Below are 20,982 nucleotides of genomic sequence, written 5' to 3'. Positions count from 1 at the left end.
GGTCATTACTAGTATGAGCTATAGATTACACGGGTCATTACTAGTAAGAGCTATAGACACAGGTTATTACTAGTATGAGCTATAGATTACACGGGTCATTACTAGTATGAGCTATAGATTACACAGGTCATTACTAGTATGAGCTATAGATTACACGGGTCATTACTAGTATGAGCTATAGATTACACAGGTCATTACTAGTATGAGGTATAGATGACACAGGTCATTACTAGTATGAGGTATAGATGACACAGGTCATTACTAGTATGAGCTATAGATGACACAGGTTATTACTAGTATGAGCTATAGATTACACAGGTCATTACTAGTAAGAGCTATAGATGACACAGGTCATTACTAGTATGAGCTATAGATGACACAGGTCATTACTAGTAAGAGCTATAGATGACACAGGTCATTACTAGTATGAGCTATAGATGACACAGGTCATTACTAGTATGAGCTATAGATTACACAGGTCATTACTAGTAAGAGCTATAGATGACACAGGTTATTACTAGTATGAGCTATAGATTACACAGGTCATTACTAGTAAGAGCTATAGATTACACAGGTCATTACTAGTATGAGCTATAGATTACACAGGTCATTACTAGTATGAGCTATAGATTACACAGGTCATTACTAGTAAGAGCTATAGACACAGGTTATTACTAGTATGAGGTATAGATTACACAGGTCATTACTAGTATGAGGTATAGATTACACAGGTCATTACTAGTATGAGCTATAGATTACACAGGTCATTACTAGTATGAGCTATAGATTACACAGGTCATTACTAGTAAGAGCTATAGATTACACAGGTCATTACTAGTATGAGGTATAGATTACACAGGTCATTACTAGTATGAGCTATAGATTACACAGGTCATTACTAGTAAGAGCTATAGATTACACAGGTTATTACTAGTATGAGCTATAGATTACACAGGTCATTACTAGTAAGAGCTATAGATTACACGGGTCATTACTAGTATGAGCTATAGACACAGGTTATTACTAGTATGAGCTATAGACACAGGTTATTACTAGTATGAGGTATAGATGACATGGGTTATTACTAGTATGAGGTATAGATGACACAGGTCATTACTAGTAAGAGCTATAGACACAGGTCATTACTAGTATGAGCTATAGACACAGGTTATTACTAGTATGAGCTATAGATGACACGGGTTATTACTAGTATGAGCTATAGATTACACGGGTCATTACTAGTATGAGCTATAGACATGGGTTATTACTAGTATGAGCTATAGATTACACGGGTCATTACTAGTATGAGCTATAGACATGGGTTATTACTAGTATGAGCTATAGATGACACGGGTCATTACTAGTATGAGCTATAGATTACAAGGTTCATTACTAGTATGAGCTATAGATTACACGGGTCATTACTAGTATGAGCTATAGATTACACGGGTCATTACTAGTATGAGCTATAGACATGGGTTATTACTAGTATGAGCTATAGATTACACGGGTCATTATTAGTATGAGCTATAGACGTGGGTTATTACTAGTATGAGCTATAGATTACACGGGTCATTACTAGTATGAGCTATAGATTACACGGGTCATTACTAGTATGAGCTATAGATTACACGGGTCATTACTAGTATGAGCTATAGACATGGGTTATTACTAGTATGAGCTATAGATTACACGGGTCATTATTAGTATGAGCTATAGACGTGGGTTATTACTAGTATGAGCTATAGATTACACGGGTCATTACTAGTATGAGCTATAGACATGGGTTATTACTAGTATGAGCTATAGATTACACGGGTCAGTACTAGTATGAGCTATAGACGTGGGTTATTACTAGTATGAGCTATAGATTACACGGGTCATTACTAGTATGAGCTATAGATTACACGGGTCATTACTAGTATGAGCTATAGATTACACGGGTCATTACTAGTATGAGCTGTAGACATGGGTTATTACTAGTATGAGCTATAGATTACACGGGTCATTATTAGTATGAGCTATAGACGTGGGTTATTACTAGTATGAGCTATAGATTACACGGGTCATTACTAGTATGAGCTATAGACATGGGTTATTACTAGTATGAGCTATAGATTACACGGGTCAGTACTAGTATGAGCTATAGATTACACGGGTCAGTACTAGTATGAGCTATAGATTACACAGGTCATTACTAGTATGAGGTATAGATTACACAGGTCATTACTAGTATGAGCTATAGATTACACGGGTCATTACTAGTAAGAGCAATAGATTACACAGGTCATTACTAGTATGAGGTATAGATTACACAGGTCATTACTAGTATGAGCTATAGATTACACAGGTCATTACTAGTAAGAGCTATAGATTACACAGGTTATTACTAGTATGAGCTATAGATTACACAGGTCATTACTAGTAAGAGCTATAGATTACACGGGTCATTACTAGTAAGAGCTATAGATTACACGGGTCATTACTAGTATGAGCTATAGACACAGGTTATTACTAGTATGAGCTATAGACACAGGTTATTACTAGTATGAGCTATAGATGACATGGGTTATTACTAGTATGAGGTATAGATGACACAGGTCATTACTAGTAAGAGCTATAGACACAGGTCATTACTAGCATGAGCTATAGACACAGGTTATTACTAGTATGAGCTATAGATGACACGGGTCATTACTAGTATGAGCTATAGATGACACGGGTCATTACTAGTATGAGCTATAGATGACACGGGTCATTACTAGTATGAGCTATAGATGACACGGGTCATTACTAGTATGAGCTATAGATGACACGGGTCATTACTAGTATGAGCTATAGATTACACGGGTTATTACTAGTATGAGCTATAGATGACACGGGTCATTACTAGTATGAGCTATAGACGTGGGTTATTACTAGTATGAGCTATAGATTACACGGGTCATTACTAGTATGAGCTATAGACATGGGTTATTACTAGTATGAGCTATAGATGACACGGGTCATTACTAGTATGAGCTATAGATGACACGGGTCATTACTAGTATGAGCTATAGATTACACGGGTTATTACTAGTATGAGCTATAGATTACACGGGTTATTACTAGTATGAGCTATAGATTACACGGGTCATTACTAGTATGAGCTATAGACGTGGGTTATTACTAGTATGAGCTATAGATTACACGGGTCATTACTAGTATGAGCTATAGACGTGGGTTATTACTAGTATGAGCTATAGATTACACGGGTCATTACTAGTATGAGCTATAGACATGGGTTATTACTAGTATGAGCTATAGATTACACGGGTTATTACTAGTATGAGCTATAGATTACACGGGTCATTACTAGTATGAGCTATAGATGACACGGGTCATTACTAGTATGAGCTACAGACGTGGGTTATTACTAGTATGAGCTATAGACGTGGGTTATTACTAGTATGAGCTATAGACGTGGGTCATTACTAGTATGAGCTATAGATTACACGGGTCATTACTAGTATGAGCTATAGACACAGGTTATTACTAGTATGAGCTATAGACACGGGTTATTACTAGTATGAGCTATAGACACGGGTTATTACTAGTATGAGCTATAGACATGGGTTATTACTAGTATGAGCTATAGATGACACGGGTCATTACTAGTATGAGCTATAGATGACACGGGTCATTACTAGTATGAGCTATAGATGACACGGGTCATTACTAGTATGAGCTATAGATGACACGGGTCATTACTAGTATGAGCTATAGATGACACGGGTCATTACTAGTATGAGCTATAGATGACACGGGTCATTACTAGTATGAGCTATAGATGACACGGGTCATTACTAGTATGAGCTATAGATTACACGGGTTATTACTAGTATGAGCTATAGATGACACGGGTCATTACTAGTATGAGCTATAGACGTGGGTTATTACTAGTATGAGCTATAGATTACACGGGTCATTACTAGTATGAGCTATAGACATGGGTTATTACTAGTATGAGCTATAGATGACACGGGTCATTACTAGTATGAGCTATAGATGACACGGGTCATTACTAGTATGAGCTATAGATTACACGGGTTATTACTAGTATGAGCTATAGATTACACGGGTTATTACTAGTATGAGCTATAGATTACACGGGTCATTACTAGTATGAGCTATAGACGTGGGTTATTACTAGTATGAGCTATAGATTACACGGGTCATTACTAGTATGAGCTATAGACGTGGGTTATTACTAGTATGAGCTATAGATTACACGGGTCATTACTAGTATGAGCTATAGACATGGGTTATTACTAGTATGAGCTATAGATTACACGGGTTATTACTAGTATGAGCTATAGATTACACGGGTCATTACTAGTATGAGCTATAGATGACACGGGTCATTACTAGTATGAGCTACAGACGTGGGTTATTACTAGTATGAGCTATAGACGTGGGTTATTACTAGTATGAGCTATAGACGTGGGTCATTACTAGTATGAGCTATAGATTACACGGGTCATTACTAGTATGAGCTATAGACACAGGTTATTACTAGTATGAGCTATAGACACGGGTTATTACTAGTATGAGCTATAGACACGGGTTATTACTAGTATGAGCTATAGACACGGGTTATTACTAGTATGAGCTATTGACACAGGTTATTACTAGTATGAGCTATAGACGTGGGTTATTGCCAGTATGAGCTATAGACAGGTTATTACTAGTATGAGCTATAGACACAGGTGTGAGATATAGACATGGGTTATTACTCAGAGCTATAGCATGAGATATATACACAGGTTATTAGTAGTATGAGCTATATGCACAAGTTATTACTATGAGCTATAGCAGGCCTGGCCAACCTGTGGCTCTCCAGCTGCTGTAAAACTACAAGTCCCAGCAAGCCCTGCCAATGTTTTACTATTGGGGAATACTAAAACTGTGGCAGGGCATGCTGGGATGTGTACAGCTGGAGAGCCACAGGTTAGCCAGGCCTGAGTTATATACACAGGTTATTACTAGTATGAACTATATACACAGGTTATTACTATGAGATATAGGGGTATATTTACTAAAGTGAGAGTTTTTAGAAATGGAGGTGTTGTCCATAGCAACCAATCAGGTTCTACTTAACATTTAACTAGCACTTTCTAGAAGATAACAACTAGAATCTAATTGGTTGCTATGGGCAACCTCACCACTAATAAAAACTCTTTAGTAAATATACCCCACAGTATGAGATATATTATTATTATCGTAATTTATTTATATGGCGCCACAAATGTTCCGCAGCGCCTTACAAAGCACATAAACAAGTTGTAGACAAGCGACTTACAGAACAATACAATACACTACAGGACCAGGACATGGATAATATATATTGCTACATTAGTGATCATAACACCCAGATAAGCAACAGAGCATAAGCAGCCAAGTGTTAGGTGCCCTAGTGGTGAGTAAGAAGTAGATGAAACTAAAGTAAGGAGAGGTACAAGAGGGTAGAGGGCCCTGCTCATAAGAGCTTACATTCTAAAAGGGGAGGGGAAGACAAAAAGGGGTGACACAGATGGGGAGGAAGGAGCATGTATCAGGGAGTTAGAATGATAGCTGGAAGGCTTTGATGAAATAATGGGTCTTGAGAGCCCGTTTGAAGGATTGCTAAAGCTGGATACACACGTAAAGATTTTCTGTCCAACCAGCCAACTAGTTGATTGGTTGGAATGACAATCTGGTAACGTATGGGAGTAACTGATGATCAGAAATTTGCTCCTAAATGCCAGAAAATGGACAAAAACTGTTGTTTGAACAAATTGTTTAGATCAAACATTTAACAAACTTGTCTGACGCCATTTTCATCTGTTTTCTGGCATTTAGGAGCAAATTGCTGATCATCAGTTACTCCCATACGTTACCAGATTGTCATTCCAACCAATCACCTAGTTGGATGGTTGGACAGAAAATCTTTACGTGTGTATGCAGCTTAAGAGGTGGAGAGTCTGATGGGAAGAGGGAGGGAGTTCCAGAGGTGGGGAGCAGTGCGGGCAAAGTCTTGGAGGCGGGAGTGGGAGGAAGTAATCAGCTGGCATGAAAGGCGGCATTAGTTGAACGAAGAGAGCGGAGAGGAGCGTGAAGGGAGATGAGATCAGAGATGTATATGGGGGAAGATTGGGTGAGGGCTTTGTAAGCGAGCGTGAGAACCTTAAATTGGGTTCTAAAAGGGAAGGGGAGGCAGTGGAGGAATTGTAGGATAGGGGAGGCAGTGTTACTAGTATGAGCTATAATACACTAATACAAGGCCTGCTCTCACCTCGCACACATTCACTCACTTACTCTGCATCATTATTGCTCACACAATCCCCTCAATATGTCCCTTTCATCACTAACGTCATATTGTTACCCATCATTAATCATAACAACCCCACCTTCCATTATAATTATCCCTGCCTCAGTAACCTACCTACTATGTACTGTCCTGTATCCAACACCCCCATCTACCTACTATGTACTGTCCTATATCTAACATCCCCACCTACCTACTATGTACTGTCCTATATCCAACACCCCCATCTACCTACTATGTACTGTCCTATATCCAACACCCCCACCTACCTACTATGTACTGTCCTATACGTAACACCCCCACCTACCTGCTATGTACTGTCCTATATGTAACGCCCCCATCTACCTACTATGTACTGTCCTATATCTAACACCCACACCTACCTACTATGTACTGTCCTATGTATAGCGCCCCCACCTACCTATGTACTGTCCTATACGTAACACCCCCACCTACCTGCTATGTACTGTCCTATATGTAACGCCCCCATCTACCTACTATGTACTGTCCTATATCCAACACCCCCACCTACCTACTATGTACTGTCCTATACGTAACACCCCCACCTACCTGCTATGTACTGTCCTATATGTAACGCCCCCATCTACCTACTATGTACTGTCCTATATCTAACACCCACACCTACCTACTATTTACTGTCCTATATCTAACATCCCCACCTACCTACTATGTACTGTCCAATATCCAACACCCCCATCTACCTACTATGTACTGTCCTATATGTAACGCCCCCACCTACCATGTACTGTCCTATATCTAACGCTGTCAACTAACTACTATGTACTGTCCTATATATAAACACCCTCACCTACCTACTATGTACTTTCCTATATCTAACGCCCCCACCTACCTACAATGTACTGTCCTATATCTAACACCCCCAGCTACCTACAATGTACTGTCCTATATGTAACGCCCCACACCTACCTACTATGTACTTTCCTATATCTAACGCCCCCACCTACCTACTATGTACTGTCCTATATGTAATACCCCACCTACCTACTATGTACTGTCCTATATCTAACGCCCCCACCTACCTACAATGTACTGTCCTATATATAAACGCCCCCACCTACCTACTATGTACTGTCCTATATCTAACATCCCCACCTACCTATGTACTGTCCTATATCCAACGCCCCCACCTACCTACTATGTACTGTCCTATATCTAACGCCCCCACCTACCTACAATGTACTGTCCTATATCTAACGCCCCCACCTACCTACGATGTACTGTCCTATATATAAACGCCCCCACCTACCTACTATATACTGTCCTATATATAAACGCCCCCACCTACCTACTATGTACTGTCCTATAAGTTTTCTCCATCCCAGAACAGGAGAAAAAAAAAGCAAAATACCTATTTTTGGCTAAAAATGTGGGGACTTCTTTCAGAACCCTTTGGACACCCCCCGAATGATAAATCACCCCCCAAAAAAATTGTAAGTTGCGTAATTTGGCTAAAAACGACGGCACAAATTTTGGGTGGAAAAAAAAATAAAAAATCATTGAAGATGATAGAAAGCTATATTTTTTTTTTCCAGAAAATTACTGTCCCATGTAAATTGGGAGTACGTTAACATGGGTGCAAGTATATTTTCGTGTCGTTAAAACGTAATTTTAAAAACAGTTAAACCGCCTGCTGCAACGATGTGCGATGTTTAAAACACTTGACACATCCATACTTCCCCCTGAAAAATTAGACAGCCCCCTCCCCCCAGGAACAACCGGCCTTGGGCTCTGGAGACTCAGTACTGGTTGTACTATATACAGGGGACAAAAGATGTAGGGGTCCCCCATATGAGGCACAACCAGCACCGGACTTTTCAGAACCAGTCCTGTTTGCCAAAATACGGGGGATAAATTACGTAGGGGTCGCCCGTATTCAGCGCAACCAGCACTGGGCTGAGTCGGTCCTGATTCTGGAAATACAGGGTAAAAAAATGCATAGGGTCCCCCTGTATTTACCAGAACCAGCACCGGACCCTTTCTAACGGAGGGTTGATGCCACAGCCAGGCCCCCAGCCGAAGCATAATCCCTGACCGGTAGTCAGCCCAGGCCGCGGAATCCCCCCCCCTTCCCCATTAAAGGGATCCACCACTCCAGGCACAGGCTGATAGCCCGGGGATATCCCCGGCACCCATAGCCAGTGGGTGCCGGGTTGATAGTGTAGTGTGGTGCATATGAAAGAATATTGTCTTTTGCAGTAGTACTACAGGTCCCAGCAGGCCTCCCCCGCATACTGGTACTTGGAGAACCACAAATACCAGCAATCGAGGCATTAAGTGCCCGCTGGTACCTATAGTACACCTGTAAAATAAATATTTAAATAAAACAAGGACACAGATTGTTTTAACATTTTATTTTTCTGCACCTTCACCTGGGAGACGGCAACCTTTAAGCTCTTTTCATGGCTGCTGCTTCCCCCAGGACTTCCACGGCGTCTTCACCTGGAGGGCGGCGGCGGCCTTTAAGCGCTTTTTCATGTCCACCGCCCATCCAGGACTTCCCTGGCATCTTCTTGCTCCGGCAGGTCTTCTCTCTTGCCCCTCCACCGATGGACTGTCGTGTCGTGTGCTCGCAATGGCTTATATAGCCAGCTGCGGGGTGATGACGTTGCAAGCAGTGATTGGCTCGTGGCGGCCATATTTGAATTTCAAAAATGAAGTCAATGGTGAGAACAGTTCTTTGGCTGAGAGGCGGAATGCTCGCCTCTCTCAGCCAATGAGCGCTCCGCACCGGTGCAGTCATTTGGGTAGTACTGTCTTAGAGAACACTACTAATGTTCGTGGATCTGGGTATTTGCGTTTTTTTTTTTTTTTTTTTTTTACACAAGACCCTGGATTGCCTACTTTGGAACGAAGCGGACCTGATCCACGCATAGTAGGAGGTGAGTATGGATTTTCTATTACAGGAACACCACTGGACTATCTACATGGAGAAGAGGACCAATGGGCTGCAGGGATGCATAGGTGATTACGTGTGTGTGCACATGGGTGTGTGTGTGTATGTTTTAATAAAATTTTACTTTCTACGATGTGTGTTCTCTATGGTTTTTTAATATTGCTATTGCTGTGGGACTACAGGTTCCAGCGGGCCCGTAACGCCCCATATGCTGATACTTGTGGTTCTCCAAGTACCAGCAATATTTTAACTCTTTACTTGCACCACACTTTACATAATCAACCCGACCTGGGGTGCCGGAGATAGCCCCGGGCTATCAGCCTGGGCCTGGGGTGCCCTGGAGAGGGGGGCCCCTTTAATGGGCGGGGTCCCCAGCTCCCCCCGGCCAGGGCTGACTAGCGGTCAGGGGTGATGCTTTGGCTGAGGGGGGGGGGAGCGGTGAAAGGGCACCCCCCCCCACTAGAAAGGGTCCGGTGCTGGTTCTGGTAAGTACAGGGGGACACTATGCATTTTTTCCCCTTTGTATTTCCAGAACAAGGACCGGCTCAGAGCCCAGTGCTGAATACAGGGGACCCCTACGTAGTTTGTCCCCGTATTTAGCACAACCGGTACTAGGTCTCCAAAGCCTGCTGCTGGTTGTTGTCTTTTTTTTGGGGGGGGGGGGGGGGGGCATGCCATATATATATATTTTTTTTTTTTAAAACACAGAAGCACAGACGAGTCTCATTGTTCCCGTCCGTGCTTCTGTGCTTGTTTATTTATACACGGATGCAGGTATCACGGATCTTTCAGATCCGAGCCTGCATCTGTGTGCTGTTACCTCTCCTAGATCCTGTCGCCCGCACTGTCGCTAGCACACGCTACCATCCCTGGGTGCAAACCTGATTGAAGAAATTCCAAGACCCTAGAAACTCGGAACACCTGAGAATCATAGCTTCTGGACTCACACCACTGAAAGTAAGTGCGCCACACCCTGTGGTAAATCCGTGCGGAAGCAGGTTTGCGTGCCCTGAGCATGGTACTAATAACCGAACCAGAGAAGCCCCGAGACATTAAGACGCTTGTCTCAAGAGCCACGCCGTCAAAGACAGTCTCTTGTCCTTGACCCGTAAACGGGCAACTTGTGATTGTGACGGAAGGCCATCAAGTCCAGCTCCGGCAGCCCCCATCTGTCCACGAGTAGCTGAAACACCTCTGGGTGAAGCGACCATTCCCCGGGATGCACGTCGTGACGGCTGAGGAAGTCCGCCTCCCAATTGAGGACTCCAGGGATGAAGACCGCAGAGATTGTTGGAATGTGGCACTCCGCCCAAGCAAGGATGCGAGACACCTCCGACATCGCAGCCTGACTTCGAGTTCCTCCCTGGTGGTTGATGTACGCCACCGTGGTGGCGTTGTCGGACTGAACTTGAACCGCCCTTCCTTGAAGTGCGGTGCCGGACGACTGCAGGGCCCTGTACACCGCCCGCAGTTTCAGGATGTTGATGGGGAGAAGTGCTTCTTCCAGACTGGCACCTGTTGTGAGCAGCACCCAGTCCAGGATCCAAAAGGGATGCCCCTCGACCAGATGAGCTGTCTGAAGACACCAAGCCAAAGGCTGCCGAACCTCCGGGGACAACACCAGCATCTGAGAGCGGATCCGGTGAGGTAACCCGTTCCATTCTGATAGAATCAGCCCCTGCAGGGGCCGGGAATGGAACTGGGCAAATTCCACCATGTCGAATGCCGACACCATGGACCCCAGAACTCTCATTGCCGAATGGACCGACAGGCGGCAACTGATCAGGCATCTGTGTATCTGCAGCTGTAGGGAGGAGACCTTTTCCAGAGTCAGGAAGATCCTTTGCCGACGAGAATCTAGCAGGGCTCCCAAATGAACCATCCGCTGGAATCAGGGAGGACTTTCTCCAATTTATCAACCACCCGTGCGCTTGCAGACAAGTGATCATCAGGTGGAGATGTTGAATCAGTACCTCCGGAGAGCTCGCCAGCAAAAGGAGGTCGTCTAGATACGGCAGCAGCCGTACATTCTGGCTCCGAAGATGTGCGGCCATGATCACCATCACTTTGGAGAATACCCTAGGTGTCGTGGAGAGGCCAAAGGGTAGCGCCCGAAACTGATAGTGATGCTGTAGGATAGCGAACCTCAGATGCCGCTGGTGCGAAGGTGCTATCGGAATATAGAGGTAGGCGTCCTGGATATCCAGGGAGACCATGTAATCCCCAGGTTTCATCGCCAGAATGATGGAACGTAAAGTTTCCATCCAGAATTTGGGAACCCTGAGGAATTTGTTCAGAGACTTCAAATTGAGGATAGGGCGATGAGAACCATTGGGTTTCTGCACCAGAAACAGAGTAGAGTAGTACCCCGTCCCTCGTTGTGATTGAGGAACGGGATCAATGACCCCTGCTTTCAGCAAGGACTCTATAGCTTCCTGAATCTGCAAAGCTTTGGTTTTGTCCTGAGAAAAACTGGTGGGGCGGTCTGAACCGAAAAGACAGGGCGTACCCCTGGGAGACCACTTCTCGAACCCAGGCATCCGTGGTGGTATTGTGCCAGCACTGGGCAAATTGAAGAAGTCTGCCCCCCACTCCGGGGTCCCCCAGAGGGAGGCCAGTCTCATCAGGCAGAAGGTTTATCTTCCTGCTTGGAAGAAGGGCGCCTGGCACTCCAGGCCTGCTTCTTGGGCTTAGAGGCGGTCTTGGTCGCCGAGTGCCTTGGGAAGTACTGACCTTTGGCCTTACCCTGAACCCGAAAGGACCGAAAAGCAGAGCTCCTCACCTTATCAGGTGCTGAAGCCGAAGGGAAGAAGGCTGACTTGGATTTAGCCAGAATATCCACTATCTTGTCCAAGTCTGGACCAAATAGCAACTCCCCATTAAAAGGTAAGGCCTCCAGGCCCTTTTTAGAGTCTGCGTCAGCTCTCCAGGACCGCAGCCACAAGGACCGACGAGCAGACACAGCTGCAGCCGAAACCCTAGAGGTCAGCAGGCTAGCATCTAACGATGCTTCCCCAATATAGGAAGCGGCATCTCTCATCTGTCCTATTAACGCTCTCTGGATATCTGGAGCATTGTCTGGAAAAGTATCCTCTAATGCCTTGGCCCAGCTCTCCATGGCTTTAGCCACCCAGGAGATGGCCATGGACGGACGGGCCACTGCCCCAGAGAGAGAATAGATAAACTTTAAACAAGTCTCCACTTTCCTGTCCGTGGGATCCTTCAGAGAAGAGATAGACGGCAAGGGCAATGTAGCGCTTTTAATTAAGCGGGTGACATGGGAATCCACGGCCGGTGGGGTTTCCCATTTCCTGCAATGGGCCTCAGGAAAAGGATAATTGGATGCCAACCGTTTCTGTGGTTGGAATCTCTTACTCTGCGACTGCCAGGCCCCCGCCATATGATCCGTCAATTGGTCAGACAGGGGAAAAACATTCGACGTTACCTTAGCCTTTTTAAAATTAGGATACTTCGACCTAGGAGCCGGTGCATCCTCCTCTATGTGAAGGATGGCCCGCACCGCCCTAACCAATGCCGGCACATTAATGGAGGACTTAGTCTCCACTTCCTGGGCCATGGCATCCGAGTCAGTGTCCTCATGTACTTCTCCGTCATCTGAAGCCACGTCCATGTCCGTTAACTGCGTAGCCAGTGAAGCCGTAACGGGGCGCCTGGACGCCTTTGAGGGCATGTCACTTTGTAACATCGACTGAAAAGCCGAAGACGAGGCCGCCACACCCTGAACAGAGCTGGAGAGTACATGCACCCAGGGTGGAGGAACCGCCTGACAAGGCACCATGGACTGCTGCACCACTGAGACTGTACGTACACAGGCAACAACGAATAAGTCTGAGACTGCAATAAATGCGGAACACCCGGGGAATGGGAGATGGTAGGCTGTGGCAACGCCCTAGTAGGGACTGCAGTCGGGACCGCTAAACGGTCCGCAATTGACGCCAGCACCTGCGAAAACATCGCCCAAGGAAGATCCTGCGATGTAGGGGGTTTAGAGGGGCCAGGCACCAGCTGGCACCGCCTGCACAGACCATTCTATTATAAATCCTCCCTATCAACCCCTGCCGAACAACGTCGGCAGGAAAACAACACAGGAGCCACGGAGCGCTCAATCTCATCAGACATGACAATAAATTTGTAATAAATATGTATCACCGAGAAGAGGTGAGGCGTGTAACACCTGCGCACTCCCAAGTATGCAACACAAACAGCCCACAATCTGGTACTGAGTAGCACACCGCAGTATGTGATGGACCTCACAAATATGTAGATCTATATAAGTGAGGTACACAGAAAGAACACCCCTCCCCCACACACTTGCCAGGCCGTAGGAGAAGGAAAGGGATAGGTATAGGCTGACAGTAAGTAGAAATAAGCACAGACAGCAGCACTAGTAATAGTCACATACCATGCAGAGAAGTTATACTCACTGCACCTTCAGCTACAATCACCCTCCCAGATTCAGTGTCTGGGAGGGCTATAGCGCTGCGAACACCGTCCTGAACAGGGGAGAGGTACACATACAGTCAGGTGCATAAATATTGGGACATTGACAGAATTTTCATATTTTGACCTCTAGTCACCACCACAATGGCTTTGAAATGAAACAAACAAGATGTGATTTACCTGCAGACTTTCAGATTTAATTTGAGGGTAATTACATCCAAATCAGGTGAACGGTGTAGGAATTAAGGCCCCCATACATCAGAGATTGATTGCAGCAATCGTGCAATTTGCAATCGATTGTGTATAAAAATCTTTCCCTTTCTCAATCGATTGCAGAATTGCCACAATCGATTGAAAAAGGGAAAGATTTTTATACACAATCGATTACAAATTGCACGATTGCTGCAATCAATCTCTGATGTATGGGGGCCTTAACAACGGTTTCTATATGTGCCTCCCACTTTTTAAGGGGCCAAAAGTAATGGGACTATCAACTCAAAAGCTATTTCATGGACAGGTGTGGGCTATTCCCTCGTTATTTCATTATCAATTAAGCAGGTAAAAGGTCTGGAGTTGATTCTAGGTGTGACATTTGCATTTGGAATCAGTTGCTGTCGACTCTCAATATGAGATCCAAAGAGCTGTCACTATCAGTGAAGCCATCATTAGGCTGAAAAGTGAAAACAAACCCATCAGAGAGATAGCAAAAACATTAGGTGTGATCCGGAAGACCACGGAAAACAACTGTGGTGGATGACAGAAGAATTATTTCCCTGGTGAAGAAAAACCCCTTCACAACAGTTGGCCAAAGAACACTCTCCAGAAGGTAGGTGTATATGTGTCAAAGTCAACCATTGGTGAGCCACAAAAACAGGAAGACCAGATTAGAGTTTGCCAAACAACATCTAAAAAAGCCATTACAGTTCTGGAACAACATCCTATGAACAGATGAGACAAAGATCAACTTGTACCAGAGTGATGGGAAGAGAAGAGTATGGAGAAGGAAAGGAACTGCTCATAATCCAAAACATACCACCTCATCAGTGAAGCATGGTGGTGGCAGTGTCATGGCGTGGGAGTGTTTCGGGCAATATTATATGCTCATATTCAGTCAAATGCTTCAGAACTCATTGGACGGCGCTTCACAGTGCAGATGGACAATGACCCGAAGCATACTGCAAAAGCAACCAAAGAGTTTTTTAAGGCTAAAAAGTGGAATGTTATGCAATGGCCAAGTCAATCCCCTGACCTGAATCCGATTGAGCATGCATTTCACTTGATGAAGACAAAACTGAAGGGAAAATGCCCCAAGAACAAGCAGGAACTGAAGACATTTGCAGTAGAGGCCTGGCAGAGCATCACCAGGGATGACACCCAGCGTCTGGTGATGTCTATGCGTTCCAGACTTCAGGCTGTAATTACCTGCAAAGGATTTGCAACAAAGTATTTAAAAAGTGAAAGTTAGATTTAGGATTGTTTACTTTGTCCCATTACTTTTGGCCCCTTAAAAAGTGGGAGACACATATAGAAATCGTTGTAATTCCAACACCGTTCACCTGATTTGGATGTAATTACCCTCAAATTAAATCTGAAAGTCTGCAGGTAAATCACATCTTGTTTGTTTCATTTCAAAGCCATTGTGGTGGTGACTAGAGGCCAAAATCTGAAAATTTGGTGAATGTCCCAATATTTATGCACCTGACTGTATACACACATACATACATATATATATATATATATATATATATATATATATATAGCATCTTCATCAACTCACGAATATATACAGGCACACACACATACATAGCATCTTTATCCACTTGCCTCTTCCTGTGTGTGATGTACAGTTTACAAGAAGAAATCTAGTAAGGTGACGGCTTTCCCCATCTATTACTAAGGCTGAAGGGTCTGTTTGCACCTTTTCCTCTATGTAATCACCATAGGGTGCTCACATTACCATGGGGTATATACAGTGACTATGTTGTGTTCTTTGTTTCTGTTGCATTTATATGACACATGAATAAATCTGAAGATCCCATGTAATCCGATGTACCCTAATCCGATGTACCCTTACAGAGGAGGACCCCCCCCATCCCGGATGTACCCTTACAGAGGAGGACCCCCCATGCCAGGTGTACATTTACAGAGGAGGATCCCCCATCCCGGATGTACCCTTACAGAGGAGGATCCCCCCATGCCAGGTGTACCCTTACAGAGGAGGACCCCCCATCCCAGGTGTAACCTTACAGAGGAGGACCCCCCATCCCGGATGTACCCTTACAGAGGAGGACCCCCATCCCAGGTGTAACCTTACAGAGGAGGACCCCCCATCCCTGGTTTACCCTTACAGAGGAGGACCCCCCCATCTCGGATGTACCCTTACAGAGGACCCCCATCCCGGATGTAACCTTACAGAGGAGGACCCCATCTCGGATGTACCCTTACAGAGGAGGACCCCCCATCCCGGATGTACCCTCACAGAGGAGGACCCCCCATCCCGGATGTACCCTCACAGAGGAGGACCCCCCATCCCGGATGTACCCTCACTACTGCAGACGTCCAGGTAAAGTAAATCTTTCCCACCGCCCATGAGATGACTTTGCTAAATCTCCTCTCATACTGACCTGACCACCAGACCTACAGTATGTCACTAATGTTAATCCCCCCCCCCTCTTGTCCTCCCAACAATAACGAGCTGACAACTTATATAGCACTGCACAGGAATCCGATTCTGTACTACTGAATAGTCCAATTGTAGGGGCCATCACAGAACATTATATTACATCCCCCTAAATCTGCTAAGTGGGAATAAGAAGTTTAATTACTAAGAAGCTTCTGTAGTTCACAAACTCCTAATGTCTCTCCATGACCCCCATTGCGGTTTCTCCTCAGTAAGATGCAACACTATACCTGGGATTTTTGGAGGACGCCAACCATTCTCCGCCAAGGCGCAATCCTGTAAAGAAATGGGAGCCCGGTCAATGTATGGAATATCTGCATTATACAATCACACAGTACAGACAGCTGAAGCCCTTCCAATCATTATTAGGACAGGTCCAGGATAAATAAGGATTTCAGCTGCTGTGAAATCACTGGCTGTGTATGAATACAATGAATATACACAGTGTAAGCCTGTTATAGTCACACCCTGCCTGCTCAGCTATAGGAGAAGAGCCCCAAACACAAACGCCTGCTGCAGAGGTGACTATACAGCCTCCTGTTATTTCAGGTGTATTTCTCAGCCACCCATGAATTAGGGATGTGCAGGCTCGGATAGGTTCGAGTTTGCACGTGGAGTTCGGATTTTTCCCTCCAAAAAAACGGAACTCAGAACGAGGCAAAACGTCATCTTACATGGACGAACATCATCATTCCAGGACAAAAGTCCAGGAATGATGATGTTCGTCCATGTAAGATGACGTTTTGCCTCGTTCTGAGTTCCGTTTTTTTGGAGGGAAAAATCCGAACTCCACGTGCAAACTCGAACCTATCCGAGCCTGCACATCCCTACCATGAATATGGCAATACCAGCAAATTACCATGGAAAGATATGATATAGAGTGATACAGCATTGTCATAAGTGGGGAACAAGAGCAAGACCCCCACATTCTCTCATGGTATACAGGTCTACACAGCTTAGACAATGATTAGTGTCTGACACACCTGTCACTTCTGGGTGGGAGTTACCAATCCCTCAATGCTGGAGGATCATGTGTTAGGATTATTCACACCGGAACTCTGGGATGGGAGGCTACGCACTCCGGGATGGGAGGCTACGCACTCCGGGATGGGAGGCTACGCACTCCGGGATGGGAGGCTACGCACTCCGGGATGGGAGGCTACGCACTCCGGGATGGGAGGCTACGCACTCCGGGATGGGAGGCTACGCACTCCGGGATGGGAGGCTACGCACTCCGGGATGGGAGGCTACGCACTCCGGGATGGGAGGCTACGCACTCCGGGATGGGAGGCTACGCACTCTGGGATGGGAGGCTACGCACTCCGGGATGTGAGGCTATACGGGATGAGATCACTATAATGTTACAGGATGAGAGAGACATTGATGTCTGTACATTATATAATGTGCGCCAATCCTCTCCAGGGTACTATGGAGGTTGCAGACACCTTGCGCTAACAAATAAGGTAAGGACCACCACCCAAAATATAAACATAGAGGAAGACCCACACAAGACTACGAAAACTAAGAAATGACATCCCAGGTGTAGCCGTGCAATGAGGACCCCCAACCCCTGGTATTCCTATACAGAGGGGGACCACCCACCCGTTGTATATATACAGAGGACCCCCCACCCCGGGTGTTTATATACAGAGAAGGACCCCCCACCCCGGGTATTCATATACAGAGAAGGACCCCCCACCCCGGGTATTCATATACAGAGGAGGACCCCCCACCCCGGGTGTTTATATACAGAGAAGGACCCCCCACCCCGGGTATTCATATACAGAGGAGGACCCCCTCCCCATCCCGGGTATACATATACAGAGGACCCCAGCGATCACGTAACGGTCTCGCATCACCTGAGCACTTCCGCTTTCACCGGTCCCGTTATCTCTACGATACAAATCCTCACTAACGTTACAGCACTTCCGGTTTCAGATGACGTATATCCGGAGCAACAGAAATGGCCGCCATATTGAGAAGGTCACATTGTAATAGTCACTATATATTGTATATAATCTGTATTATACACATCACACCTGTCCTCTATCCTCCTCATTATCCCTCATATCATCTGTATTACACACATCACACCTGTCCTCTATCCTCCCCATTATCCCTCATATCATCTGTATTACACACATCACACCTGTCCTCTATCCTCCTCATTATCCCTCATATCATCTGTATTACACACATCACACCTGTCCTCTATCCTCCTCATTATCCCTCATATCATCTGTATTACACACATCACACCTGTCCTCTATCCTCCTCATTATCCCTCATATCATCTGTATTACACACATCACACCTGTCCTCTATCCTCCCCATTATCCCTCATATCATCTGTATTACACACATCACACCTGTCCTCTATCCTCCTCATTATCCCTCATATCATCTGTATTACACACATCTCACCTGTCCTCTATCCTCCTCATTATCCCTCATATCATCTGTATTACACACATCTCACCTGTCCTCTATCCTCCTCATTATCCCTCATATCATCTGTATTACACACATCACACCTGTCCTCTATCCTCCTCATTATCCCTCATATCATCTGTATTACACACCTCACACCTGTCCTCTATCCTCCTCATTATCCCTCATATCATCTGTATTACACACATCACACCTGTCCTCTATCCTCCCCATTATCCCTCATATCATCTGTATTACACACATCACACCTGTCCTCTATCCTCCTCATTATCCCTCATATCATCTGTATTACACACATCACACCTGTCCTCTATCCTCCTCATTATCCCTCATATCATCTGTAATACACACATCACACCTGTCCTCTATCCTCCCCATTATCCCTCATATCATCTGTATTACACACATCACACCTGTCCTCTATCCTCCTCATTATCCCTCATATCATCTGTATTACACACATCACACCTGTCCTCTATCCTCCTCATTATCCCCTCATATCATCTGTATTACACACATCACACCTGTCCTCTATCCTCCCCATTATCCCTCATATCATCTGTATTACACACATCACACCTGTCCTCTATCCTCCTCATTATCCCTCATATCATCTGTATTACACACATCTCACCTGTCCTCTATCCTCCTCATTATCCCTCATATCATCTGTATTACACACATCACACCTGTCCTCTATCCTCCCCATTATCCCTCATATCATCTGTATTACACACATCACACCTGTCCTCTATCCTCCTCATTATCCCTCATATCATCTGTATTACACACCTCACACCTGTCCTCTATCCTCCCCATTATCCCTCATATCATCTGTATTACACACATCACACCTGTCCTCTATCCTCCTCATTATCCCTCATATCATCTGTATTACACACCTCACACCTGTCCTCTATCCTCCCCATTATCCCTCATATCATCTGTATTACACACATCACACCTGTCCTCTATCCTCCTCATTATCCCTCATATCATCTGTATTACACACATCACACCTGTCCTCTATCCTCCCCATTATCCCTCATATCATCTGTATTACACACATCACACCTGTCCTCTATCCTCCCCATTATCCCTCATATCATCTGTATTACACACATCACACCTGTCCTCTATCCTCCTCATTATCCCTCATATCATCTGTATTACACACCTCACACCTGTCCTCTATCCTCCCCATTATCCCTCATATCATCTGTATTACACACATCACACCTGTCCTCTATCCTCCTCATTATCCCTCATATCATCTGTATTACACACCTCACACCTGTCCTCTATCCTCCCCATTATCCCTCATATCATCTGTATTACACACATCACACCTGTCCTCTATCCTCCTCATTATCCCTCATATCATCTGTATTACACACATCACACCTGTCCTCTATCCTCCCCATTATCCCTCATATCATCTGTATTACACACATCACACCTGTCCTCTATCCTCCCCATTATCCCTCATATCATCTGTATTACACACATCACACCTGTCCTCTATCCTCCCCATTATCCCTCATATCATCTGTATTACACACATCACACCTGTCCTCTATCCTCCTCATTATCCCTCATATCATCTGTATTACACACATCACACCTGTCCTCTATCCTCCTCATTATCCCTCATATCATCTGTATTACACACATCACACCTGTCCTCTATCCTCCCCATTATCCCTCATATCATCTGTATTACACACATCACACCTGTCCTCTATCCTCCCCATTATCCCTCATATCATCTGTATTACACACATCACACCTGTCCTCTATCCTCCCCATTATCCCTCATATCATCTGTATTACACACATCTCACCTGTCCTCTATCCTCCTCATTATCCCTCATATCATCTGTATTACACACATCACACCTGTCCTCTATCCTCCCCATTATCCCTCATATCATCTGTATTACACACATCACACCTGTCCTCTATCCTCCCCATTATCCCTCATATCATCTGTATTACACACATCACACCTGTCCTCTATCCTCCCCATTATCCCTCATATCATCTGTATTACACACATCACACCTGTCCTCTATCCTCCCCATTATCCCTCATATCATCTGTATTACA

General features: G+C 44.9%; 1 protein-coding gene across 3 annotated transcripts in view; it reads right to left on the bottom strand.

Annotated features, from left to right (window-relative positions):
- APBB1 (amyloid beta precursor protein binding family B member 1) overlaps window positions 1–18,379 on the bottom strand; it is a 125,322-nt gene extending 106,943 nt beyond the window's left edge. For 2 of the 3 annotated variants that reach the window (XR_015873001.1, XM_088460044.1), the window contains exons 1-2: window positions 18,282–18,379; window positions 16,653–16,698 (exon numbers count right to left, since the gene is read on the bottom strand). The gene's annotated coding sequence lies outside the window, so the exon portion shown is untranslated. Of the gene's footprint in view, window positions 1–13,726; window positions 13,787–16,652; window positions 16,699–18,281 lie in introns of those variants that run through there. The other variant, XM_088460045.1, reaches the window with a different exon arrangement.
- Between the last annotated feature and the right edge of the window lie 2,603 nt (window positions 18,380–20,982).

This window comes from Taudactylus pleione, unplaced genomic scaffold (genome assembly GCF_031769625.1).
Source record: "Taudactylus pleione unplaced genomic scaffold, aTauple2 ptg000966l, whole genome shotgun sequence".
NCBI lineage: Eukaryota > Metazoa > Chordata > Amphibia > Anura > Myobatrachidae > Taudactylus > Taudactylus pleione.
Note: the sequence above shows the minus strand (reverse complement) of the source record. Positions and strands in the feature narration are given on the sequence as shown.